At 42.3% G+C, this 10,845-nt stretch overlaps 1 protein-coding gene across 5 annotated transcripts in view; it reads right to left on the reverse strand.

Annotated features, from left to right (window-relative positions):
- Nucleotides 1–846, reverse strand: part of TMEM108 (transmembrane protein 108) — a 384,728-nt gene extending 383,882 nt beyond the window's left edge. For 4 of the 5 annotated variants that reach the window (XM_061421252.1, XM_061421251.1, XM_061421259.1 and 1 more), the window contains exon 1: nucleotides 712–846. The gene's annotated coding sequence lies outside the window, so the exon portion shown is untranslated. Of the gene's footprint in view, nucleotides 1–419; nucleotides 683–711 lie in introns of those variants that run through there. The other variant, XM_061421269.1, reaches the window with a different exon arrangement.
- Nucleotides 847–10,845: the final 9,999 nt, after the last annotated feature.

Below are 10,845 nucleotides of genomic sequence, written 5' to 3' on the forward strand. Positions count from 1 at the left end.
TTTCGCTGTAATTTCTCACTGTAGCCTCTCACTTAGACCTTCTCCGCCAGTGCCCAGCGGCTTTTAAAATAATTTTTTCCCCTTATTTCTTGATCCCTTCGGCAGGCTGAAAGCGTTTCGGTGCAACTCTGGGGTGAGAGCTCCAGGCAGGTCCGGAGAAGCCTTGCACCGGCGCACCTGGGCTGGCCCGAGGGTCCTGCCCCCACCCCTGCCCGCACGGCTGCGCCAGGAATATGGCTTTGGTCGCCGCCGCCGCCGCCGGATTAGTTCGAGTCCCGTGGCTTGGCCAAAGTGACACTACATTTTTTTCTTCTTTCTCACATGTGACAGATCCCACTGCATTAAAGCCATTTTCTCCCCGGCTCTAGGCCAGGTCTAGCGCCGGAGACGTCCCTGCCCCACCACCCTTCACCCTCTACCTGGGGAGGGGGTCGGTACCAGCATCCCTCCGGGAGAGAAACAAAGGCGGAGGCGAGGCTACCAGGTAGGCAACTCCCCTCGGGTGGACCCGTCACCGCGGTGAAGAGGATGCGGAGATGCATTAGCGGGCAGAAAAGGGAAACCGAGGCACCGAGGGGGATGACTGAGCCTGGGTCGGCATCCTCTCCCAAGTGAGGCTCCCCGGGCGGGCGGACCTCAGACTTGCCCCCGCCCCGCTCGCCCGCAATCGGCCGCGGAGGGGCAGGGAGTCCGCCCCGCGGCAGCTCTTACCTCGGGAGAAGCGCTCCCGCTCCCTCCGACGGCTCGGGGAAAGAGCCCCGCCGCTCGCGCACGCGCATTCGCGTCCTCGCCTCTCCGCGCCACCGCGCGCGCCCCTCCGACCTGGCTTTGGCCCGCCCCGGCCCTGTCCGTCAGCGTCCGCGAGAGCCAATCCACAAGCACGGGAGGGCCAGCGCCGGTCACGTGGTCGGACTAGCCAATCACCAAGCTGCCCTCGGCTGCACCGGTTCCGATGTCTCCGGGGATTCGGTTGCTACAGAGTGGATCTGGTGAGAGGCGTGTACAAAGGGTTGAATCTCTGTTTTGGGCTCTGATTGGTGCTAGATTGATCAATTACTAGATCTATTGATATCTCAAATTCTAAATATGAACTAGAATGACCTGGCATCTTATTCAAAAGCAGATTCTGATCCAGTAAGCCTGAGACGGAGACTTGAAATTCTGCCCAACAATCTCTTAGACAGTGATGATGCTCCTGGTCTGAGGACCACGCTTTGGGTAGCAAGATTTTAAAGGCACTTGTCTAAAAATGATGGTTATAACCCCCTACTCCATGTTATTTAGAAGTTTCAAAACCTCTTCCTTCCTCAACTGATAAAGTATTCCAGTGACTGACTGAACAAGGGGTGTTCTGGTGACGTTTGTAGTTTGGGCACAGGCTGAGGGAAGGCGTGTTTGATTTGAATATCACCCATCTTTGTTGCGGAGAAAGCAATGGCACCCCACTCCAGTACTCTTGCCTGGAAAATCCCATGGATGGAGGAGCCTGGAAAGCTGCAGTCCATGGGGTCGCTGAGGGTCGGATACGACTGAGCGACTTCACTTTCACTTTTCACTTTCATGCACTGGAGAAGGAAATGGCAACCCACTCCAGTGTTCTTGCCTGGAGAATCCCAGGGACGGGGGAGCCTGGTGGGCTGCCGTCTATGGGGTCGCAAAGAGTCGCACACGACTGAAGTGACTTAGCATCTTTGTTCATGGGGCAGTAACTAATTTGGTGGACGCTCCTCATTGAGAACACTAAGTCATCCTGAAATATTGGACGTGTCACTGTGCTGTATTCTTGGCCAGAGAAGCAGCATAAGTGGTTCCTGCTTTTTGGAAATTTGTCTGTCACAGAACTACACAGGCAAACTCGGGAAGAAGCATTATAGGAATAAAATCCAGGGACATAATTGCTGCAGCTCCTTGGACAATTCAGGTCAGAACTATCCAATATAAGACAGAGTTTGTAATATCCTATTTTAGGAATCTTTGAAATTGCCCAGATAGACTTCTGTCAGTAATTCCAGAGTCTGGAAATCAGGAAGCCCAGTGCCTCTGTCATCTCTCAAACTTGACCTAAATCTGAGTATTTTCAGACTGGCTAGACTATTGTTCAGCATAGTCCTATTACGCAATAGTGTACCGGTGTGATTCTAAGGTCTAAGTGCTACAGTCTGCAAAACCTTCCTACTTCAGGCCAGGTGGTGTGACACTGCTTCAGCAGTTTTCTCTCACTATTCCTCAAGGTGATCAAAATGTCACTTAGAGAAAACTTCTATCCTTGTCAGTGTATCTTGGGCCTCTGGCTTATCAGCCCCAGAAGTGAAAGCCTGCTTAATAATCTCAGCTACTGTTCACCAGTAACTCTATCAGAGGTAGCATAGCACAAAACTCAAGAGTTATAAGAATGCACTGAATCTAGCACAGCAATGGTTCTGGCTGCAGCAAGAGTAAAGAAATGTCTAAGCAAGAAGAATATGTTTGAAAATCTCAGACAAAGTTTATTTTGCTATCTTTAAACCAGTGGTTCTCAAGCTTGGGTATACAGTAACACTTTTTTTTTGTAATTGGAGGATAATTGCTTTACAATGTTTTGTTAGTTTCTGCCATACAACAATGTCAATCAGTCGTTAAGTATCCATATGTCCCCTCCCTCTTGAATCTCCGTCCCACTCCCCACCCCATCCCACCACTCTAGGCTGTCACAGAGCACTGGGTTGAGCTCCGTGTGTTATACAGCAACTTCCCACTAGCTATCTGTTTTATATATGGTAATATAAATGTTTCAGTCCTACTCTCTCAGTTCATCCCACCCTCTCCTTTCCCTGCTGTGGCCACAAGTTTGTTCTCTCTGTCTGCCTCTCTATCCCTGCCCTGCAAATAAGCTCCTCAGTACTATTTTTCTAGATTCCATATATATGCATTAATATATGATATTTGTTTTTATCTTTCTGACTCATTTCACTCTGTGTAATAGACTCATCCATCTCACTAGAACTGACTCAAATTAATTCCTTTTTACAGCTACATAATATTCCATTGTACATACCTGTACTACTTCTTTATCCATTCATCTGTCAAAATGGAAATAAAAACAAAAATAAACAAATGCGACCTAATTAAACTTAAAAGTTTTTGCACAGCAAAGAAAGCTAAAAACAAAATGAAAAGACAGTAGTGCTTTTAAGGAAATAGATTTTGGGGTTCCTGTGCCTAGAGATTCTGATTGGAGTGAGGAGTGGAGCCTGGGCACCAATAGGTTTAAAAAGTTCCACCAGTGATTTGTATCCAGCCATGCTTGAGAATACCTATACAAGCTGCTAGATTGAGGCACTCATTTTTTAACAGGGGAAATCAACTCTGCAACACAAATCACTAACGATACAAAGACTGGAAACAGAGGGAAAGCTTCCATATAATTTGTGAGAACAGATTTTTTTAAAGCCAAAAAATAATTCATGGGTAATAAATATTCCAAAAACTATTTAGTAGACTAAATTTAAAAGCCAGGTTCACAACTAGGTTTAATTCCAGTTGATTAAGTAAATATTGCCCAAAAAACCTATTACCTTTTGACAACCACTCCAAACTAATGAAATCTCTGGTGCTATCTTGACTTGTTTTGTGTCCTTCTTAACTAAAAGCAGATTTCTATTTGAGCATTATTGAGAAGTTATTCTCTGAGGCTTTCCCCAAGACTTGCAACAGAATCACCTGGAGTCCTGGTGAAAACACAGATTCCCGGGTCACACCCCAAACTTCCTCTAGGCTCCCTCCTGTAACAATTCTGAAGCCAGTGCTAGTTACACTTGAAACTACGTTGTATCTGCTGTTACAGAACATCTCAAACTCTCAAGCTCTGCTATTAGTTCAGTTTGCCATGATAGCTAAATGAAGCTGAGTCCATTTTAAGGTATTCTGAAAGAGTCTCAATTCTCTTTATTGAGATTTTACCAAATTCTTATATTTTGTGACATAAAATGATTAGTGCCTGGACCTTGGAAAACTGTTGTTGCACAGAGTTTTTCTATGGGGTGATATTTGCTGTAGTGGAATATGACCTCGTTTTTAACTGAATTAGTGAGGTACCCTCAGAACACTCTGCCAACAACAGCCATCTTGCTCAAAAATGACTTGATTTGCCACATTAGAAATATGGAATCCGATGTGTAAGTCTGAAATCTAACTTCCTTCTGCTCTGACACTTTTAAAAATATATTTCACAGCATTAAATGGAGGAGAAAATTTTATCACCTCATAAACTTGTAGCTTTATCCACTGGGTAAAATAAGGACAATTTTCACTGATATTTAACTAGCATCAGTAATTTAAATTTTTAACTAGAAAAAAAGCATTTATTTTATCTTGTGAATATCATCATTACAAAAAGATGCATCAAGAAACAAAAGAAATTCTTGCTGGAGGATAAAAATTGGAAAAAAAAAAAAAAAAGGAACATCCAGGCTGTCATTCATTTTCTGTTTCTGTCTGCTCGCCTCACAGGTATAACCTGGCTATTCTGTCTCAGGAAATGGAAATGTTAGTATCTGATATAAATCAGGCGTTAGCTTATGCAATCCCCCTTCCCCATTTCCCCAACCCGAAATTGCTTAGTAAGAGATTTAGGTATATTTGAAAAGAAAAGAAGAAGATAAGATATAAATAGCCAAGTCTCCAAAAAATCCACCCATTGCTCCATGATAATCAGAACCTCCACAGGACTGTTTTATGATTGCTAATTATGTTTTCATCTCTCTAGCAATAAATAGCTTCTCTAAACTTCATTTATTTCATTCATGAAGACCCACTGATTACCCAAGATTCTAGTCCCTGTCTATCGTATAAATCTAGCCAGGATAACGATTTTCTGTCTGTATCTTTGTTTTAATAGCTGCTATCTTTTCTCCACTTTACAGTGTAAACGTGTGTAGATTTAGCCTAAAACACTGGACATTTTAAGATAAGTTTACATTCTTTACGTTCTTTATATTACCTGTCAGTTCAGTTCAGTTTAGTCGCTCAGTCATGTCTGACTCTTTGCGACCCCGTGGACTGCAGTATGCCAGGCATCAGTCCTTCCAATGAATATTAAGGACTAATTTCCTTTAGGATTGACTGGTTTGATCTCCCTGCAGTCCAAGGGACTCTCAAGAGTCTTCTCCAACACCACAGTTCAAAAGCATCAATTCTTCAGCACTCAGCTTTCTTTTTTTTTTCTTTTTTTTTTAATTTTTATTTTTTTAAATTTTATTTTATTTTTAAACTTTACATAATTGTATTAGTTTTGCCAAATATCAAAATGAATCCGCCACAGGTATACATGTGTTCCCCATCCTGAACCCTCCTCCCTCCTCCCTCCCCATACCATCCCTCTGGGTTGTCCCAATGCACTAGCCCCAAGCATCCAGTATCGTGCATCGAACCTGGACTGGCATCTCATTTCATATATGATATTATACATGTTTCAATGCCATTCTCCCAAATCATTCCACCCTCTCCCTCTCCCACAGAGTCCAAAAGACTGTTCTATACATCAGTGTCTCTTTTGCTGTCTCGTACACAGGGTTATTGTTACCATCTTTCTAAATTCCATATATATGCGTTACTATACTGTATTGGTGTTTTTCCTTCTGGCTTACTTCACTCTGTATAATAGGTTCCAGTTTCATCCACCTCATTAGAACTGATTCAAATGTTTTCTTTTTAATGGCTGAGTAATACTCCATTGTGTATATGTACCATAGCTTTCTTATCCATTCATCTGCTGATGGACATCTAGGTTGCTTCCAAGTCCTGGCTATTATAAACAGTGCTGAGATGAACATTGGGGTACACGTGTCTCTTTCCCTTCTGGTTTCCTCAGTGTGTATGCCCAGCAGTGGGATTGCTGGATCATATAGTCCGACTCTCACAACCATACATGACTAGTGGAAAAAGCATAGCTTTGACTAGATGAACCTTTCTTGGCAAAGTAATATCTCTGCTTTTTAATGTGCTGTCTAGGTTGGTCATAGCTTTTCTTCCAAGGAGCAAGTGTCTTTTAATTTCATGGCTGCAGTCACCATCTGCAGTGATTTTGGAACCCAGAAAATAAAGTCTGTCACTGTTCCCATTGTTTCCCCTTCTATTTGCCATGAAGTGATGGGACCAGATACCATGATCTTCGTTTTCTGAATGTTGAGCTTTAAGTCAGCTTTTTCACTCTCCTCTTTCACTTTTATCAAGAGGCTCTTTAATTCTTCTTTGCTTTCTGCCATAAGGGTGGTGTCATCTGTGTATCTGAGATTATTGATATTTCTCCCATCAATCTTGATTGGGCTTCCCTGGTGGCTCAGAGGTTAAAGCGTCTGCCTGGAATGCAGAAGACCTGGGTTTGATCCCTGGGTCAGGAAGATCCCCAGGAGAAGGAAATGGCAACTCACTCTAGTACTCTTGCCTGGAGAATTCCATGGAGGGAAGAGCCTGGTAGGCTACAGTCCATGGAGTTGCAAAGAGTAGGACATGACTGAGCAACTTTCCTTTCACTTTCTAATCTTGAGTCCAGCTTGTGATTCATCCAGCCTGGCATTTTGTATACTGTACTCTGCATATAAGTTAAATAAGCAGGGTGACAAATATATTATCTATAATATTATCTATAAAGATTTATAAGTATTCCTTTTAATGTTCTATTTAGTATTTCATACTTAAAATGTGATATGCCCATCTATACCTCCCCACCTTAAGAAATAAAACATTATTAATACAGACGCCATGGACCCCTTCCAACAAGTTAATTCTTTAGATGGAGATACCACACTTAGCAAGCTTAGGCACAAAGGAGAGAGAATGATTTATGGAGGAAAACACCGTATGTATGCATATAATAGAAAACACAAGCATAATTTTTACTAAATAAAATGTTTAGAAGTTCCAAACTGATAAAAGAATAACAGGGCTGGAAATCCCATGTGTTCAACTTCTGTGATTCCATTCCATGTGGTTCAACTCCTATCCCACAAAGAGTCAGACATGACTGGGCAACTGAACAACAACAGCAACAACTCCTATGCAGGTAACTTTTAGAAGACTACATAAGTATTGTGCAACAGAAATAAGGAAAGGAATCAAGTCTCATTCATTCAACAAAAATACTATGTGAAACCTGGCTTTTAACTCATTTTAAGTTAAATTTAAGGCATCACAATTCAAAATAAAAAGTTTTATGTTACAAGTGAGGCATGTTCACTGTAAGAAAGAAGGAACACCAATTCTTGATGAGATCAGAGAAAACTTTCTGCAAGAAGCAATTCCTGAACTGAATTTCAGAGCACCAGTAAAAGCCAGCAGAGGGTGAGCATAAAGGTGTTTAATTTGACTGGCTGTGAAAGGAGAAGGAAGGTGACTGAAAGATGGGGAAAAGATCAGAATGCAAGGATGGCAAATGACCTTCCTCTCTTTTCTAGTCAGTCATGGGATTCAACTCTATCCTTGTGAGAAGAATCAAGACCAAATCCCAGTTCCTCCACTTACCAGCTGTAGAAACCTGGAGAGTTTATCTCTTGGAAGGTACTGAATAAATGATTGCACAGTGTTCTCATCTGTAAAATGGAAATACAATGGCAATACAACTACTTGCCTCTTACAGCTATTAATAGCTAATTAAACAATATAAAGTGTTTAAGCAGACTTTCTCAATGGTTCAGCAGGTAAAGAACCTGCCAAGAGGGAGGCACAGTAGACACGGGTTCGACCCCTGAGTCAGGAAGATCCCTTGAAGGAGGAAATGGAAACCCACTCGGGTATTCTTGCCTGAAAAATCCCATGGACAGAGGAGACTGGTGGGCTACAGCTCATGGGATCACACAGACTAGGCCATAACTGAGCAACTAAGCAAGCAAGCTTTCAAAGTGTTTAAAGAATGTTTGTCATGTAAGAAATGCTAAATAAATGTTAGCCATTATTAACAGTATTCTTCTAAACATGGATAAAATTCTTAAAGGAATACCAGACCACTTTATCTGTCTCCTGAGAAACCTATATGCAGGTCAAGATGCAACAGTTAGAACCAGACACGGAACAGTGAACTGGTTCAAAATTGGAAAAGGAGTATTTCAAGACTATATGTTGTCACCCTTTTTATTTAACTTGTATGCATAGTTCATCATGGAAAATGCTGGGCTGGATGAATCACAAACTGGAATCAATTGCTGGGAGAAATGTCAACCTCAGATATTCAGGTGACACCACACTTATGGCAGAAAGTGAAGAGGAACTCAAGAGCCTCTTGATTTAGACGAAAGAGGAGAGTGACAAAGCTGTCTTAAAACTCAACATTCAAAAAATTAAGATCATGACATCTGATTCCATCACTTCATGGCAAATAGATAGGGAAAAAGTGGAAATAGTGGCAGATATTATTTTCTTGGGCTCCAAAATCATTGTGGATGGTGACTGCAGCCATGAAATTAATAGATGATTGCTCCTTGGAAAAAAAGCTATGACATATCTAGACAGTGTATTAAAAAGCAGAAACATCACTTTGCCGACAAAGGTCCTTATAGTCAAAGCTGTGATTTTTCCAGTAGTCGTGTACAGTTGAGAGTTGGATCATAAAGAAGTCTGAACACTGAAGAATTGATGCTTTTGAATTGTGGTGCTGTAAAAGACTCCTGAGAGTCCCTTGAAAAACAAGGAGATCAAACCAGTCAATCCTAAAGGAAATCAACCCTGACTATTCATTGGAAGGACTGACGCTGAAGCTCCAATACTTTGGCCACCTGATGCAAAGTGCCAACTCATTGGAAAAGACCCTGATGCTGGGAAAGATTGACAGCAAGAGGAGAATGGAATGATGACAGAGAATGAGATGGTTGGACAGCATCATCAATGGACATAAGTTTGAGCAAACTCTTAGAGACAGTGAAGGACAGGGAAGCCTGGTGTGCTACAGTCCATGGGGTCACAGAGTCAGACAGAACTGAGTGGCTGAACAAAAACAATGGTACTTCAGCCAATCAGAATTGGCACCTGGGGGAACCTTTCATCTCTCTCTGGTACCTGACACAACTCCGATTTCGAGCTCTGCATCCTTGTGCCACTCACCTATACTGATTCTTAATTACATTTAAGCAAGTTTTCTGTGATTTAAAAGACCCTCTCAGTCCCCAACACCAAGTCACACACACAAAAAACTAGCTGCTGGCACACATAAAATATTTTCTTGATGATTTAGAGATTGTTTTCATTGATTTTTTCTTTGTAACTTTAAATAAAACACATCATACTCTAAGTAGTTTGGACTTTTGTCCCTCTGATGGATTACTTCTTACTCACACTCAAGTATATGACATTTTTATGACTTTATCTCCCAAGTTGCTGAACTATATGTCTACCACCTTTCCATTCCTAGGCAGAAGAGCTTAGCATCCTTTATGAAGATGTAATATTGGCATATGTGGTTTCCACCAAATAATTCTTAAAAATTCTCAAGACCAAATCCTGAGCCAGGGATGCTCTTCATGCATGCATTCATTCCCACTTAGAAACACCTCTGAGGTTCTCAACAACTGGATGCTAAGGACATAACACCAAGCAAGCAGGCATGGTTTCCACCAGAGAAAAACTTGCTATCCTCTGCCCATCTTTCAAGCCCTACCCTCTAGGCTGAGAAACTTTGTTAGCCCTAGAATGGAGACTGTTGGTGCCCCAAGATACCCCTGGATCCCTTTCACTAGCTCTGTGTTCCCACTCCCATCCCCAGCCTCCACTCCCTCTGTAATAATCTTCAGAGATTATTTTGAAACTGGAGCCATCTCACTTATATAAAATCCAAAATGCCTGAGAGTGACACCACCCTGTTGGGAAGCCCATAGTCAATGACTAACAACTCCTTTGCTTTAAAATGTGACAAACTCTGCAGTGTAATTTACAGTACAGTATTCCCCATAGATGGGGCTGAGTCTGTTGCTTGAAATCCCACCCTTGCTTGGCTCTTATTAGTTCTTCCTTATGGATATTTCCTTTATAAATCACTAACACCTGAGTGCCTGGTTCAGGCTCTGCTTCTGGAAGGACTCAACCTATAGCCACCTGTCTGCTTATTGTTAAGCTATAGCATTTATCACACTATTTTACTTAGTGTGAGTCAAGTGATATAATCTATATTGCCAGTTGCAAGAGGATGGAAACCATGATTCATTCATCTTTGAAACCCCCGGGTCATCACACACAGTTGGAGCTCAGTAAATTTCTGGTGAACTAACTCAAGTTGAAATGCCTCTGGCATGTCTCACCACCCCATCTCCACCCTTCACCAGCCATTTCTCTGATCTTATCCCTACCTTTCTGTCTCTTGATAACTCATCTCCAGCCACACTGGCCTTCTTAATTGTTCCGCAAATATATGAAATCCACTCTTGTCTCTGATTGGAATACTTGGCCACGACCCCCTACCCCTCACCCTCACCTTGCCTCTGCAGGGCCCTCCTCCCTCACTAAATTCAGGTCTCTGCTCAAGAGACTTCTTGTCAGAGAGGCCTTCCCTGGTCAGATGATCCAAAGCACCCACTCCCTATCACAACTGTGACTCTCTAATGCCGACTTTCTCTACCAGCATTCCATGAAGGTATTAAGCCCCATAGAAAATGAATTCAGTGACTGTTTTCTCCCATCTCCCAAGGATGGTACCAGCTGGTATCATTCTACTTACATAGGGGAGAAGTTAATTCATCGTATTTAAAGGGTACCTTTGGGCACCAGAGCTTAATCCTCTGGTGGAAGTGGTAGAAAAGGGCTGTTCTAAACTAGTGCCCTACACACACACACACACACACACACACACACACATTTTCTTTTTAGCTCTTATCAACAGCTGACAAA

The sequence above is a fragment of the Bos javanicus genome, chromosome 1 (assembly GCF_032452875.1).
Source record: "Bos javanicus breed banteng chromosome 1, ARS-OSU_banteng_1.0, whole genome shotgun sequence".
Taxonomy (NCBI): domain Eukaryota; kingdom Metazoa; phylum Chordata; class Mammalia; order Artiodactyla; family Bovidae; genus Bos; species Bos javanicus.